At 42.9% G+C, this 17,506-nt stretch overlaps 1 protein-coding gene and 1 pseudogene across 1 annotated transcript in view; both read right to left on the bottom strand.

Moving 5' to 3' along the window:
• Window positions 1–17,506, bottom strand: part of mctp1a (multiple C2 domains, transmembrane 1a) — a 505,516-nt gene that overhangs the window by 401,526 nt on the left and 86,484 nt on the right. The gene's annotated exons all lie outside the window — the stretch shown is intronic.
• On the bottom strand, window positions 7,948–13,174 carry LOC145343349 (E3 ubiquitin-protein ligase MARCHF9 pseudogene; annotated as a pseudogene).

Raw genomic sequence — 17,506 nt, 5'->3', positions numbered from 1 at the left:
CTTGGTGGTTGTGGTGCAGGCATGCAGTGGCCTGAAAAGCTTGAGTGCATGGACATCAACAAAGAGGATGTGTTGGAGCTTTTGAAAAGCATCAAGATAGATAAGTCGCTGAGACCAGATGAGATGTACCCTAGGTTACTGTGGGAGGCAAGGGAAGAGATTGCAGAGCCTCTGGCGATGATCTTTGTGTCATCGATGGAGACTGGAGAAGTTCCGGAGGATTGGAGGATTGCGGATGTGGTTCCTATATTCAAGAAAGGGAATAGAGATAGCCCAGGAAATTATCGACCAGTGAGTCTAACCTCAGTGGTTGGTAAGTTGATGGAAAAGATCCTGAGAGACAGGATTTATGAATATTCATAGTATGATCAAAAGTAGTCAGCATGGCTTTGTTAAAGGCAGATTGTGTCTTACAAGCCTGGTTGAGTTTTTTGAAAATGTGACTAAACTCATTGACGAAGGGAGAGCGGTGGATGTAGTTTATATGGACTTCAGCAAGGCATTCGATAAGGTCCCCCATGCAAGGCTTATTGAGAAGGTGAGGGCGCATGGGATCGAAGGGGACATTGCTTTGTGGATCCAGAACCAGCTTGCCTGCAGAAGGCAGAGAGTGGTTGCAGATGGGTCTTTTTCTGCATGGAGGTCGGTCACCAGTGGAGTGCCCCTGGCATCTGTTCTGGGACCCTTGCTGTTTGTGATTTTTATAAATGACCTGGATGAGGAATTGGAGGGATGGTTTGGTAAGTTTGCCGATGACATGAAGGTCGGAGGTGTTGTGGATAGTTTGGAGGGATGTCAGGAGTTGCAGCGTGACATAGTTAGCATGCAAGACTGGGCGGAAATGTGGCAGATGGACTTCAACCCGGATAAATGTGTAGTGGTACATTTTGGCTGGTCAAATGTGATGAAGGAATATAATATTAAGGGTAAGACTCTTAGCAGTGTGTAAGATCAGAAGGATCTTGGGGTCTGGGATCATAGGACTCTCAAATCGCAGGTAGAGGATGTGATTAAGAAGGCGTATGGTATACTGGCCTTCATCAATCGGAGTATCGAGTATAAAAGTTGGAGTGTTATGGTAAGGTTATATAAGGCATTGGTGAGGCTGAATTTAGAGTATTGTGTACAGTTTTGGTCACCTAGTTACAGGAAGGATGTAAATAAGGTTGAAAGAGTGCAGAGAAGGTTCACGAGGATGTTGCTGGGATTTGAGAAGCTGAGTTACAGAGAGAGATTGAAAAGTTAGGACTTTATTTTCTGGAGCGTAGAAGCATGAGGGGAAATTTGATAGAGGTGTATAAGATTTTGATGGGTATAGATAGAGTGAATGCAAGCAGGCTTTTTCCACTGAGGCTAGGGGAGAAAAAAATCAGAGGCCACGGGTTAAGGGTGAAAGGAGAAAAGTTTAAAGGGAATATTAGGGGGGACTTCTTCACGCAGAGAGTGGTGGGAGTGTGGAATGAGCTGCCAGACAAAGTGGTAAATGCAGGGTCACTTTTAACATTTAAGAAAAACTTGGATGGGTTCATGGATGAGAGGGGTGTGGAGGAATATGGTCCAAGTGCAGGTCAGTGGGACTAAGCAAAAAATGGTTCAGCACAGACAAGAAGGGCCAAAAGGCCTGTTTCTGAGCTGTAAATTTTCTATGGTTCTATGGTTCGAGGAATTGAGTTTAGGAGTCGGGAGATAATGCTGCAGCTGTATAAGACTCTTGTCAAACCCCACTTGGAATACTGTGCTCAGTTCTGATCGCCTCATTACAGGAAGGATGTGGAAGCCATCGAAAGGGTGCAGAGGAGATTTACAAGGATGTTACCTGGATTGGGTGGCATGCCTTATGAGGATAGGTTGAGAGAGCTTGATCTTTTCTCCTTAGAGAGAAGAAGGATGAGAGGGGACCCGATAGAGGTGTATAAGATGATCACTGATCAGGTGGACTCTCAGAGGCTTTTTCCCAGGGCTGAAATGGCTGCCACAAGAGGACACAGGTTTAAGGTGCTGGGGAGTAGGTACAGAGGAGATGACAGGGTTAAGTTTTTCACTCAGAGGGTGATGGGTGAGTAGAATCGGCTGCTGTCGGTGGTGGCGGAGGCAAATTCAATAGGGTCTTTTCAGAGACTTCTGGATGAGTACATGGGACTTAATAGGATTGAGGGGTATCTGTAAGCCTAGTAGGTAGAGATAAGATTGGCACAACTTGTGGGCTGAAAGGCCTGTTTGTGCTGTAGTTTTTCTATGATTCTTTTTTTCTAACTGTATTATAGCCACATTTGCTAAGGATACAAAAATAAGTAGAAAAGCAAGTTGTGACAGGGATTCAATGGGTGGGATTTTCCATCCTAGCCGTCAGTGGGACCTTCCCCTTCCACCAAAGGGAAACCTGCAGCAGTGGGCTGGAAAATCCTGCAAAGTGATATAGATAAGTTAAGCGAGGACAAAAATTTGGCAGGTGTATAATGTGAAGTTATCCACTTTGGCAGAAAGCAGATTATTTATATGGAGAGGTGCCACAGAATACAACAGTACTAATGGATTTGGAAGTCCTCCTACACGAATCACAAAAAGTTAGCATCAAGTAATTAGGAAGGAAAATTGAATTTTGGCATTTATTGCCAGGGGATGGAATATAAAAGTAGGGAAGTTTTACTACAGCTGCATTGATGAGTCCTCACCTGGAGTGTTGTGTGCAGTATTGGTCTCCTTAGTTAAGGAGGGACATACTTGCACTGGAATCAGTTCAGAGAAGGTTGACTAGGCCTGATTCCTGGAATGAAGGAGAGTCTTATGAGGAAAGGGTGAGCAGGCTGAGCTTATACGCATTGGAGTTTAGATGAAAAAGAGGTGATTTTATTGAAACGTGCAGTAAAATTTCTATTATCCAGCATCATGGGCAATGGGTGATGGTGGTTAATCAAAAATGCCAGTTACCCAAGAGTTCCACATTTTCAACCAATCAGAAAGCTCCTGGGTGATCTTGTGGTGACGCGGATGTTGAAATCTTGTGAGGGGTGCAGGAGTGCAGTGTGTGAACATATTGAACAGTGCCAATGTAGTGAAGATTGGTGGGAAGCAGGAGATTGAACAACTGAAAAAGAAATAAGGGGGAGAAACTTAAATATGAGGAAAAGCTAGCCAGGAATATAAATGAAGATTGCAAGAATTTTTTTTATATACATAAAGAGTAAGAGAGAGGCAAGAATGGACATTGAACCACTGGAAAGTAGCAATGGGAACAAAGAAATGACGGAAGAACTGAATAGGTACTTTGTGTCAGTCTTCATGGTGGAAGACACCAGTAACATATCAAAAATTCAAGAGAGTGAGGGGGCAGAGTTTGCATGTTAGCCATTTTAAAGGAGAAGGTTCTAGGGAAGCTTAAATCACCTGGACCAGATGGACTACGCCCAAAGTTCTGAAGAAGACAGCTGAAGAGATAGTGGAGGCATTAGTGGTGATCTTTCGAGAATCAATGGAATCAGGGGGGTCCCAGAAGACTGGAAAATCACTAGTGTAACAGCCCTGTTTAAGAAGGAAGGAAGGCAAAAGATAGGAAGTTACAGGACTGTTAGTCTAGTCGCAGTGGTTAGTAAAATTTTAGAATCCATTATTAAGGATGAGATTTCAGAATACTAGGAAGTACATGGTAACATAGGGCAAAGTCAGTATGGTTTCATCAAGGGAAGATCTTGCTTGATAAATCAGCTGGAATTCTTTGAGAAGGTAACAAGCAGATTAGACAAAGGACAGCCAGTTACCTTCTTGGATTTCCAGAAGGTCTTTGACAAGGTGCCACACAGGAGACTACTAAGTAAAATAAGAGCCCATGGTGTTAGAGGCAAAGTACTAGCATGGATAGAAGACTGGCTAAGTGGTAGAATGCAGAAAGTGGTCTAATGGGGTCCTTTTCAGGATGACAGCCGCTGACTAGTAGAGTTCTGCAGCGTTCAGTGTTGGGACCACAACATTTCACTCTGCACATAAATGATCTAGAGGAAGGAACTCAAGGCATTGTGGCTAAGTTTGCAGATGATACAAAGATAGACAGACAGACAAGTAGTATTGAAGAAGTGGCAAGGCTGCAGAAGGACTCGGACAGGTTAGGAAAATGGGCAAAGAAGTGGCAGATGGAATACAACATGGGAAAGTGTGAGGTTAAGCACTTTGGTAGGAAGAATAGAGGCATGACTATTTTCTAAATGGGGAGAGAATTCAGAAGTGCAAGGGGACTTGGGAGTCTTAGTTCAGGATTCTCTTAAAGTTAACTTGTAGTTTGACTTGGTAGTTAGGAAAGCAAGGAAAGCATTCACTTCAAAAGGACCAGAAGATAAAAGCAGGGATGTACTGCTTTTGTAGAATATTGCGAGCAATTTTGGATCCCATATCTAAGGAAGGATGTGCTGGCCTTGGAGAGGGTCCAGAGGAGTTTCATGAGAATGATCCCAGGAATAAAAAGCTTGACATATGAAGAACGTCTGAGGACTCTGGGTCTGTATTCGATGGAGTATAGAAGGATGAGGGGGGAATCTCATTGAAACTTACAGAATAATAGAAGACCTGTATAAAGTGGATGTGGGGAAGATGTTTCCATTAGGACAGACTAAGACCCAAGGCCATAGCCTCAGAGTAATGGGATGATGACCTTTTAGAACTGAGGTGAGGGGAATTTCTTCAGTCAGAGGGTGGTGACTCTATGGAATTCATTGCCACAGAAGGCTGTGAAGGCCAGGTCATTGAGTGCATTTAAAACAGTGATAGACATGTTTGTGATTGGTAAAGGGATAAAGTTTGTTTATTAGTCATAATTAGGCTTACATTAACACTGCAATGAAGTTACTGTGAAATTCGCCACACTTTGGCACCTGTCTGAATCAATGCACCTAACCAACATGTTTTTCAGGATGTGGGAGGAAACCAGAGCAACTGGAGGAAGCCCATGCAGATACGTGGAGGACATGCAAACTCCGCACTGACAATGACCAAGCTGGGAATCGAACGCAGATCCCTGGCACTGTGAAGCAGCAGTGCTAATCACTGTGCCACCGTGCTGCCCCAGGGACCAAGAATTATGGGGAAATAGTGGGAAAATAGGGTTGAGAAACTTATCAGCCATGATTGAATGGCAGAGCAGGCTCAACGGGCTGAATGGCCTAATTCTGCTCTTATATCTTACGGTCTTTTACAAGAGAATTCTGACAAAATTGGGAAAGGAAATGGGAAAAAGGAAAAGGCAAGCAGTCGCAGATCAGTGGTAATACTAGTCACTACTCAGTTATTCTGCAGAATAAATAAGGGAGAGAATTCAGCCTAAATAAACAAGGGGAGATGGGGAGATATTTAAGTACCCTCTGATCTCCATCCGCATGTACCACTGCACCTCTCCCTCTGCCAATGATATCGATAGCAGCTGTCTATATTGATATGAGCACCTATACATTTGACAGGATCCTACATCAGATTATCCTGTAGAATGGGAATTGGTTGGTCCTTATCCAGTTGATGGTGCAAAGGAGATATGAATAAAAATCTTATCATAGCAGTTCTGTTTGGATCATTACATTGCCTGCGGTATTGTTGTCACATTCTGAATGCAACAATAGTGGCATTTCCCTTCTTCCACTCCAGTGCTACCAGCACATGAAATAAGGACTTCCCTTGTACTAATAACATAGTATCTCTGTGACAAAAACTGCTTATCTCATGTTCCTGATTGTAGTCACCTTATTTCCTGATGATGGACATACTGTTCTAATGTTAAGGCATAAAAACATGCATCTTCCCTTTAAACATTGCAGATGGATTTTAATTCAGAGGAGCCATGTCAGATTTCTCGTCCTCCTAAGCTGCCATACTGATAGTTCATTCTTGATAATGTGGCTTAACAAAAAGAATCATTTGGGTTTCCCAACAATATCATCATGTGGCTGTTATGGACACCCATCCACCAAAGTAGTTAAAGTAAAGTTTACTTATTAGTCACAAATAGGTTTACATTCACACTGCAATGAAGTTACTGTGAAAATCCCCTACTGTGAAAAACCATCAGATACATACAGCAAAAGTAAACTGGTCCTTTTTCACACAATGGCTGAAGAACTTGACAAGGCTGGGGGTGCAGCACATCAGCTAGCTTTAACAAAAGATCCTCATATCATTTTTAAAATTCAATTTTCCACATGATGGTCTGCTAAGTTGACAGATGGTTCTGCTGTTGGGCAGTAGTTGGGAGTGGTGCTGAATAACAGGACTGTGGAGGGAGGTGATAGAGTTTATCAGCAATTGCAAAAGGAACTAGAGATGCTGTGATTGATAAAAAGGAGGAGGGGGTTGTTGAATGCTTCTTTAAGGATTCCAGGCAAATGCATCTGCTCCCACTGACCCACAAGGAGTGCTTTAACAGGCTTATTTCTAGATGTGGCAGCTCACAATTTCATTTTGCACACAGGTTTCTTGTTCATTAGGAAATATAGCCAGTAATGGTTACATTTAAATTAGACTTGCAATTGTAATGTGGGGTTTTCCGAGGTCACAAGCTCAGGATACAGGGTAGGTCATTGAGATAGGCTGAGATGAGAAGAAACTTCTTCATTTGGAGGTTGGCAAACCTGAGTAATTCTCTACTACAGGAGGCCAAGTCACTGAATACATTTAAGAAGAAATGTCAGGGTATATGAGGAGACTGCAGGAATATGGTATTGAGATAGAGGATCAGCCATAATCATATTGAAAGCTCAAATTCTGCTCCTATTTTTTATGCTTCTATGTTAATATGCTCTGCAAATGTAGGAGGTGATTTGCACAGCACACTGCCTCCTGTTGCTCTGGGGAAAAAACTGTTTTTTTCATGAACTGAATTTTGAGGGTGGCAAGTGTCAGGCAGGCTCAACGCTATTTTCAATTGAGCACTGAATGGCAGCAAGTGGGACTTCTGTCCACCTTTGGTTGAAAGTCATGCCTTGGGGAGCTGTGGCTAATCCAATCAGTCAACACCACTCCAGCCCCTCCAGGCATGGTGCTGCAGTGGCCAGAAGAGGTGCTGCAGTGCTATGTCTGATCTAAGTTCTGCAACCACATTTCAGTTAACTAAGCTCCTAGGTGGGAGGATGGCGATCTCAATGTCAGGGGTGAGATGGAGTGGGATGGGGAGGGCACTTCAAAACTGAAGGGGCCTTCAGATTTATCCCCGACCCTCTTCACCTTTCACTCTCGAGATTAAGGATAAAGACTTTTTCCTGCCTGAAAATTGAGACTGAGTGGGAGAAGACCCTTAAGTGACAACTTAAGGATCTTAATATGGGGATGGGAGTGCTTCCCATCTACTTTGGGGCTGGTGGGTGAGATCTCAGAGGGAATCTCGTCCATGCAATTTTACCTTCCCTTGACCCCCAACTCAAAACTGGTAGTTGGGGGGGGGTGGTTAAATTCTGGCCCATGTCTTTTCCTGGAGAATAGTGTGCAATACATCAGCTGACAAACAATCTGGTAGCTTCTTGCACGGATGCAATTAATAAAAGGGCTAATATTATGTGGCAGATGGGCTTTATAGGCTCCCACATCCTGCAAGATGACCAGAGTCCATTCTGTGAATATCTCATTGGATCTAAACCCAGAATTCAAAGTATGGACAATCTGAAGCAGGTTCAAGTTCTGACTCAGATCCAGGCACTCATTCAAAGGCTCACTGCACAGAAACAGGCATTAGAGCTTAAAAAAAGTTTCTTCATACACAATTTATCATTTTTGAGTTCCATGAGTTAGTTAAGGAAATTTAATACCTATCTACCTAATGTCTGGACATGTACTGACAGCAGCTAAATGTGAAAGGAAACTGTATCTCACACAAGAAGTGGAAGTTCACACCCTCATTTTGGTTTCCCAAAAGCAGTTAGTAATAGGTTTCTTGGCAGCATTACAAATAGATAACTCCATCAGTTAATTCTTCAGCTTTTCTTAACCATTAACAATGCTAAAAGCAATACATAAAACAATGGTTCTGTTGGTGTAACTCACAACTTTTGCAGCTGCCAAGCAGCACTCAAATTTCCAATGGGCCTTTGGGGAAGTGAGTCAATAGTCAAAGCAAGACCAATTATTAAAGCTTCAATGCAGCACAAAGTTATATCCTTACACCTGCCGTATCATTTTCCAGACTTTATGCTGGTATTGCACCAGATTACGATGATGTCCATACAGAACAGACATCCAAATTTTCTAGTTACCCAGCTGCAAATGACAGTAAGTTTAAGATGACGAATGAGATTCATGGAGCTGCTCCAAGGTGACTTCTTTAATTTTCACTTTGCTTTCATGAGCTGTTGTGATTACTAGTTTGTCGCTTTGTTTTTTCTAACTCCATTAATGGCATTGATATTAAAAACAGGAATTCTCCATCTCAGAATATTGCTGGAAACAAATTAACCTGTACTCATATATTGTCTTTAATGTAATAAAACACCCCAAAATCGCTTCACGTTAGGAAAAAATTGATACTGAGCCACATGAGCAGGTATTGGGCCAGATGACCAATAGCTTGGTTAAAGTGGTAGGTTTTAAGGACTATTTTAAAGAAGCACAGTGTAATAGATTGAGGGTGACTTGATGTGGCTTTAACAATAAAGGCTTTATTGCCTTGTACATATATGTGTGTACAAAGTAAGAATAGAGTCGATTACAATGCAACTGCTCTTCTTCACTCCTGAGTTCCAAATGCGAGTCCCTCTTTGACGAAGGATCCCTGCCCTCTTGCCGATTAGCTTTGCCAGGGTGATTATAGGGTCCTCACCGATCAAGTGACCCTCGGGAAAGGCTTCCCAATAGAAGGACCATGCTACCACACAACTTCTACATAAAATCCAAAATACTCCTAAGCAGAAACGGAAAGAAAACAGTTTGTTGGCACGCAACAGGCTTTTAGACAAAAAGGGAATCAGGAGAAACCTCTGGAAAATTCAAAGGTCCAAATAGTCCAGAGCCTCCCTGGCTCTGTTACAGCACTACAGTTTGGTTGCAGACTTGTCTGCACTTAAAGGACCAGGTGAGAATGGCAGGCTTATTAATCCTGGATCTAGTGGCCCTTTGGCAGTTTAGGCTCCTCCACCTCTTCAATCAAAGATTCATTAGGTCCTATATTCTCCACTGAAATTCCAGCAATGAGACCTAGCATCTTCAGGATTGCCTGGAGATCCTCTGTATCCATTACTGCCCATCTCCTCAGGTGGTCCATGTGTTTCCTAAGCCTGTGGCCTTAAACCTCCACTGGTCCTGTTCTCTCCACAATTTTACCAGCCACCAATGTCATGCCTGTTGAAAAGCTTCTAACCAAGATTGCATCCTCCACTTGAACACTGTTTTTCCTTTCCAAGTCGTCATTTGCCTTCTGGGAGCCTTGCCGAGACTCCACCTCGATTCCTCCACCCCCAGTCAAATTCAGGAAAACCATATTAATTTTGTTCATTGTGCTGTCAGTATCTCAGCTTGATAGAACCCTGTGGTCACATTTGGGTTGGTGATATATAATAATAGAAAATTGGCTATGAATAACAGGGGTCTGTTCACTTGATTTTTCATTAATGACATATCTTTGCACTGCAAGTTCTGATGTTGGGTCGGGCTTGAGAAATGTTTGGAACTCTTTCACAGTGAATGATTCACCATTGTCCAACACCACCACTTCTGGAAAACCATAGATAGCCAATATCTTCCTTAATTGTCAATGGTGGCTGTGGTTGGTGTAGATTTCATCAACTGTGCATCTAACCATTTGGAGTATAAGAAACATATGACCCATAAATGGCTCAGCAAAATCTAGCTTTAGCCTCACCACTACCATGCATGCAAATTCACAGTTGGTGCTTTTTTTAAATTAATTCATAAGACATGGGTATCACTGGATGGCCAGCATTTATTGTTCATCCCTAGTTGCTCTTGGAGGGCAGTTGAGAGTCAACCACATTGCTCTGGCTCTGGAGTCACATGTAGGCGAGACTAGGTAAGGATGGCAGATTTCCTTCCCTAAAAGACATGAGCGAGCCAGGTAGTTTTTCCAACAATTGACAATGGTTTCATGATCATCCATAGATTCTTAAGTCCTGATTTTTTTTATTGGATTCAAATTCCACCATCTGCCATGGCAAGGTTCAAACCTGTGTCCCCCAGAACATTAGTTTATTGGATTGACAGTCTAGTGATAATACTCCTAGGCCATCACCTCACTTCGCAACCATGGCATTGATTAACTATTTAATCTATTTCTTTGTCAAAGCCAAGCCATCACACATACTGCTGGCTAGAGTCTTTATTCTACTTTAATCTGGATGAGAATCATGGAATTCTTGTATGTCGTCTCCCTTAAGCTAAGGCTGTAATTCTCACACCCCAATTAACACCCAATCTTCACAGGCGATTTCTAACCTTCCAAACTTTAATAGGGCTTCATCAGGTCTGATTTCTCATAGCTCCACCCTTACATGATGATCTTTTTTACTTTTGCCAATACAGGATCTCTCTCTGTCCACAACTTTGTGTTTTGCCAAGACACTCAAAATATCTACCAAATGCAGAGTCAGTATAATCTCCTAAGGAACTGATGGTGCTGCTATTACCTGTGGCAAAGGCAACCAATGCAGTGCATCTGCAAGTGATTTCTGCCTTCCAGTGCAATGCTGGAACATGTAACTGTAGGCTGCTAACAAAAGAACTCATCTCTGCACTCTTGCTTACTTGAGAGGGCTGGAATACAAGAGCAGGGATGTGCTTCTGAGGCTGGTCAAACCCCATTTGGAGTATTGTGAGCAGTTTTAGGCCCTACATCTAAGGAAGAATGTGCTGGCTTTGGAAAGGGGCCAGATGAGGTGCACAAGAATGATCCCTGGAATGAAGAACTGGTATGAGGAATGGTTGAGGACTCTGAGTCTGTACTCATTGGGATTTAGAAGGATGAGTGGAGAATCTTATTGAAACTTTACAGGATATTGTGAGGCCCAGATATACTGGATGTAGAGAGGATGTTTCCAGTAGCAGGAAAATTAGAACCAGAGGGCACAACCTCAGGCTAAGGAATGATCCTTTAAAACAGAGATGAGGAGGAATTTCTTCAGTCAGAGAGCGGTGAATCTTTGCCACAGAAGGCTGTGGAGGCCAGGACATTGAGTGTCTTTAAGACAGAGATAGATAGGTTCTTGATAAATAAGGGGATCAGAGGTTATGGGAAAATGCTGGAGACTGGGGATGAGAAAAATACCAGTCATGATTGAATGGCGGAGCAGACTTGATGGGCTGAGTGGCTTAATTCTGCACCTATGTCTAATGGTCTTACGGACTTGCAGAGGCAATTGGTGGTACTGGCCTATCTTCACTGAATAGACGTAACAATGACTTGTGGTCTGAGACTATTGTAAAGCACTGGCCATAAATATACTAATGGAACTTTTTGACCGTGAAGATGACAGCCACTTTTCTTGTCTATTTGGGAGTATTTCTTCTACACACAGGACAAATTTCTTGAAGCGAAGGCAATGCAGCACGGTGCAGGGGTAGCAAGGTGGTATAGCGGTTAGCACTGTTGCTTCACAGTGTCACGTTCAATTTCCAGTTTGGGTCACTGGCTGTGCGTAATCTGCACATTCTCCCCGTGTCTGCACGGGTTTCCTCCGGGTGCTCTGGTTTCCTCCCACAGTCTGAAAGAAATGCTGGTTAGGTGCATTGGCCACACTAAATTCTTCCTCAGAGTACCCAAACAGGTGCCAGAGTGTGGCAACTAGGTGATTTTCACAGTAAGTTCTTTGTGCTGTCTTCTTGTCACCAATAAATAAACTTTAAAACTTAAAACAATGGGGCTTTCTGCACCACCAGGCATGACAGGGCATCCTGCGGGAAAAAACAACTCTATACGCTGAAGCATCGCTGGTTACTAGAATCATTGAATCCTACAGTGCAGAAAGAGGCCACTGGGCCCATCGAGTCTGCACTGACCACAATCCCATCTAAGCCTTATCACCATAACCCCATGCATTTACCCTGCTAATTCCCATGAGAATAACGGGCAATTTAGCATAATCAATCCACTTAAGTTGCACATCTTTGGAATGTGGCAGGAAACCGCAGCACTCGAACAAAACACATACAGACACAGGGAGAATGTGCAAACTCCACACAGACAGTGACCCAAGCTGGGACTCGAACACAGGTCTCTGGCACTGTGAGGCAGCAGTGCTAACCACTGTGCCACCTTCCTACCCTTTTTTTCTCTTTTTTTTCTGATGGTTGTTAGGCTTCAGATAGCTGAGAATGTGCAGGATGGTGTATATCCACAGTGATGACTCAAAATGGTTCCAGTGTGCTGAGTGGAACTCATGTCATTGTTTGGCAAGTGGTTCATCCGTGAATTCCTTCTACCTATCCTGCTTAACCCACTAATATCTTCCCCAAGGTCCTTGGATTTTTCACTGCCCAGTACCTTCCATTGCTGATTAGCAGCCTGCCAGTGCCTAAGGATTTGGTTCGCAGACGAACCTTCATGAATAATAAGGCTTATACAGACGATATCCATAAAGCCATACATGCTGTAACAGATCTGGAAGAGCAGGTCCTGTCTTTGTCACTTAGCCAACATACAGAGGGAGGGACAAAATAACCAGAGGATGCAAGCAATTAGGGAGAGGGAGCCAAGGATGATGGCGGCTTTCTGGATCTTTTCAATTACTGTCAGGGAGACTGCCTGCCACTGCAGGAGGTTCTTGGTGCTGATTGATAGCATCAGGTCTCTAAAGTAATAGAGCTCACAGCTCCAAGAGCCTCGCTCGCTGATCCAGTGGATTAGGCGTGGCTGGTGGGTGCAGTGTACAGAACCGTCACAATGACAGGGGCTCAGTAAATCATCCTGGTCAGGTCCCTAGAAACAGATTCTGCACAAAGGGCTAAGAGTCTATCCCAGTTGCTCTCCTCCTCCCGTCCTCCTTCAGTCCGGCACCATCCGCCCCATAACAATCCTCATCTGCCCAGAACAAGCAACTGGGGAATGAAGGCCAATTGCATTCTGACCCAGCCAACCACCTTCCTCTCTTTCCCTCCTCTGGCCTGACTCTAAATCCTGTTCACTTCTTTGCATCGTGAAAAATCTCAACAAAACCAACACTTTTAGGTTATTGAGAACCATGCAGATGTGATGCTTAAATGTCATTTACATGTGGTGTTTGCACCAAATTGTATGCAAAACAAAAAGATTCAAAAATTAATACTTGATTATCAATTGCTGCTAAAAATATGGGTTTAAAAATCCTGGCACTAAATTTCCCGATTGGCGGTAAAATTGGTGCTGCGGAAGGAATTGCCGATGCCATTGTAGCAACACATTCCATTGTCCACGGCTTGCCAGAGGAGAGAGAACTGATAGTTTCTCCTGAGCTGCTCTCTACCATCCTGCTCCTCTCCAACCCCAGGCACTGCCCGCCAGCCTCTTTCATCTTTTCTAACCTGCGCACGTCTAAACCTGACGTGTGTGCGTTTCAAACCAGTTGGAGTCCTGCCTTCATCATATTATTTGGGTCAAAATGCACTAACAAGGCAAAAAGCTGCAGAATGAAAGCTTCCTTCTGTTCTTCTCACCATTTCTATTCCTGTTGTTTTTTTTAACAGTTGATGAAGTGGAGCCAAAATAGTAGAAAATCTGCCATAGTAGTCGACCTCCCCAGAAATGATTTTCAGCTCAGATAAGCCTTTTAGCTGTGGGGCCTCATTTATGCCTTTTACTTTTTCTGGCAAAGGGTGGAGACCCTTCGAATAGACCTTCAATCATAAGTAGGAATATAGGAATTAGGAGCAGAAGTAGGCAAGTTCAGCCCTTTGAGTCTGTTCCACCATTCAATCAGATCACCGCTAATCTTTCCCTGGTCTCAAATCCATTTCCCCACCTGTTCTCCACAACTCTATTTCCCTTTTCTTTACTGGAAATATGTCTACCTCCCTCTTGATACCATTCAAAGACTTAGCTTGCACTGCACAATGGGACAGCGAATTCCACAAAACACGAATACCAGTGAGAAGTAGTTCCTCCTCATCTCAGTTTTAAAATCTACTGCCTCGCAGCCTGCATCTGTGACCTCTTGTTCTAGATTGCCCCCAAAGAGGAAACATTTGGTCAACAATTATTTTATCAATCTCTTTTAACATTTTATATACCTTGATCAGACCTCCTCGCATCCTTCTAAACTCCATTGAGTACAAACCCAAACTGTTTTATCTTGCCTCATACATCAACCCCTTCATCCTTGGAGTCAATCTGGTGAACCTCCTCTGAACTGCCTCCAATGCCACCACATCATCCATCAATTAAGACCATAACTGGACACAATGCTCAAGATATGGTCTCACTAACACCCCACACAATTGCAATAACACTTCTCTACTTCCATATTTCAGTCCTTTTGCAATAAATGCCAACATCCCATTTGCCTTTTTTATTACATGCTCCACCTGCATACTGCCTTTCTGCGATTCATGAACATAGAAACCCAGAGCTCTCTGCCCGGATTTATCTTGAATCTGCTTTCCATTTAGATAATAAATTGCCTTTCTATTTATTAATGGATAACCTCACACTTATTCTCATTAAACTCTACTTGCCAAATTTTGGCCTATTCTAGCCTATCTATATTCATCAGTAGAACCTTAATATCCCCTTCACTGCCTGCCTTCCCACCTATTTTAGTATCATCTACAAATTGTGCTTCATTATACTTTGTCCCTGCTTGCAGCTCATTTATATAGATTGTAAGCAGTTGAGGTCTGAGGATTGACTCTGTGGCTCCCTGCTGGTTACATTTCGCCAGCCAGTGAAGGCCCCATTTAATCTGACTCCCTGTTTTCTGTCAGTCAGTCAATCCTCAATCCAATCTAATACACTACTCCCAATCCACTGCAATCTTACTTTCTTGAACAGCCTTTTCTCTAGCACCTTGTCAAACGCCTTCTGGAAGTCTAAATATACCACATCCATAGGGTCCCCTCTATCCACCTTGCTGGTTATGTCCTCAAAGAACTCAAGCAGGTTTGTCAAGCTTGCCTTTCCCTTCATAAAACCATGTTGACAATGGTACATTGAGCTTTGTCTTTCCAAATACTCGGTCATTTCCTTCTCAATGATTGATTCCAACAACCTCCCCACCACTGAGGTCAATCTAACCTGCCTATAATTTCTTACTTTTTGCCTTGCTCCCCTTTTGAATAAGGGCATCACATTAGCGTGTTTCCAGTCTACCAGGACCTTACTAGAATCAAAGAAATTTTGAAATATCACAAATAACGTATCCATTATCTCTCCCTGTCACCTCCTTTAATCACCTCGGATGCAGGTCATCAGGTCCCGGAGACTTACCTGCCCTTAATCCAATTAGTTTATTCAATATTCTCTCCCTAGTGACAGTTATTGCACCAAGTTGCTGGGCATTAGCTATAGTTTTTAGAAAATGTTCATTATTCTCTACCATGGAGACAAAGGCAAAAATTGATTTAGTGCCTCTATCATTTCTATGTTCTCCATTATTACCTCCCCCGTATCATCCTCTGAAGGGCCAACATTTACCAGAGCTATCCTCTTCCTCTTTATATTCTTGCAAAAGCTTTTGTTATCTGAGTTTATGTTTTCACAGTTCATCTTAGCTCTTTTCTTTTTTTTCAGTAGCCTTTTGCTGAACCTTCAAGTTTTCCTAATCCTCCAGCCTACCATTAGCTTTTGCAGTTTGGTATGCCCTAGGTTTTGCATTTATGACTTCTTTGACTTCCTTGTCTAGTCATGGAAAGTTTTTTTCCTTTTACAATTCAAAGAATAAAGAACAAAGAAAATTACAGCACAGGAACAGGCTCTTTGGCCCTCCAAGCCTACACTGACCATGCTGCCTGATTGAACTAAAACTCCTACCCTTCCGGGGACCATATCCCTCTATTCCCACCCTATTCATGCATTTGTCAAGAGGTCCCTTAAAAGTCACTACCATATCTGCTTCTACTACCTCCCCCGGCAACAAGTTCCAGGCACCCACTATTCTCTGTGTAAAAAATCAGCCTCATACATCTCCTTTAAACCTTACTCCTCGCACCTTAAACCTGTGTCCTCTAATAATTGGCTCTTCCACCCTGGGAAAAAGCTTCAGATTATCCACTTTGTCGATGCCTCCCATAATCTTGTAGACTTCTATCAGGTCACTCCTCAACCTCTGTTGTTCCAGTGAGAATAAATCAAGTTTCTCCAACCCTTCCTCACAAGTAATGTCTTCCATATCAGGCAACATCCTGGAGGTAAATCTTTTCTGTACCCTCTCCAAAGCCTCCACATCCTTCTGGTAGTGTGACAACCAGAATTGAACATTATATTCCAAGAATGGCCTAACATTATATAAAACTGCAACATGATTTGCCATTTTTTAAACTCAATGCCCAGGTGATGAAGACAAGCATGACGTATGCCTTCTTGACTACCTTCTCCTCCTGCATTGCCACTTTCAGTGACCTGTGTACCTGTACACCCAGATCCCTTTGCTAATCAATACTCTTAAAGGTTCTGCCATTTACTGTATATTTCTCATCTATATTGGACCTTCCAAAATGCATTACCTCACATTTGTCCAGATTAAACTCCAACTGCCATCTCTCTGTCCAAGTCTCCAACTGATCTATATCCTGCTGTATCCTCTGATGGTCCTTATTGCTATCCGCAACGACACCATGCTTTGTGTCGTTCGCAAACTTACTAAGCAATCCAGTTACATTTTCCTCTAAATGATTTATATATTTTACATACAGCAAAAATCCCAGCACTGATCCCTGAGAAATGCCACTTTTCCTCCATTCAGAAACACACCCTTCCACTACTACCCTCTGTCTTCTTTGACTGAGTCAGTTTTGTATCCAAATTGCCAGCTCACCTCTGATCCCAAGAAACTTCAGCTTCTGCACCAGTCTGCCATGAGGGGCCTTGTCAAAGGCCTTACTGAAGTCCATGTAGACAACATCCACTGCCCTACCCTCATCAATCATCTTTGTCACTTCCTCAAAAAACTCGATCAAGTTCATGAGATACAATCTCCCCTTCACAAAACCATGTTGCTTCTCACTAATATGCCTACTCATTTCCAAATGGGAATAAATCCTGTCTCAAAGAATCCTCTCCAATAATTTCCCACCACTGATGTAAGGCTCACCGGCCTGTAATTACCTGGATTATTCTTGATACCCTTCTTAAAGGAGCAACATCGGCTATTCTCTAATACTCTGGGACCTCCTCTGTAGTCAGTGAGGATACAAAGATTTCTCTCAAGGCCCCAGCAATTTCCTCTCTGGTCTCTCTCAATATTCTGGGGTATATCCCATCAGACCCTGGGGACTTGTCTGCCTTAATGTTTCTCAAGAACCCCAATACCTCCTTCTTTTTGATCTCAACATGACTTGAACTATCTACACATCCTTTGCCAGACTCAGGGGGAATACTTCTCTGACTCAGGAATGTACTTTAATTGAG

The sequence above is a fragment of the Carcharhinus amblyrhynchos genome, chromosome 5 (assembly GCF_965287045.1).
Source record: "Carcharhinus amblyrhynchos chromosome 5, sCarAmb.v2.hapA, whole genome shotgun sequence".
NCBI classification, from domain to species: Eukaryota; Metazoa; Chordata; class Chondrichthyes; order Carcharhiniformes; family Carcharhinidae; genus Carcharhinus; species Carcharhinus amblyrhynchos.
This window is presented reverse-complemented; position numbering and strand designations above follow the sequence as displayed.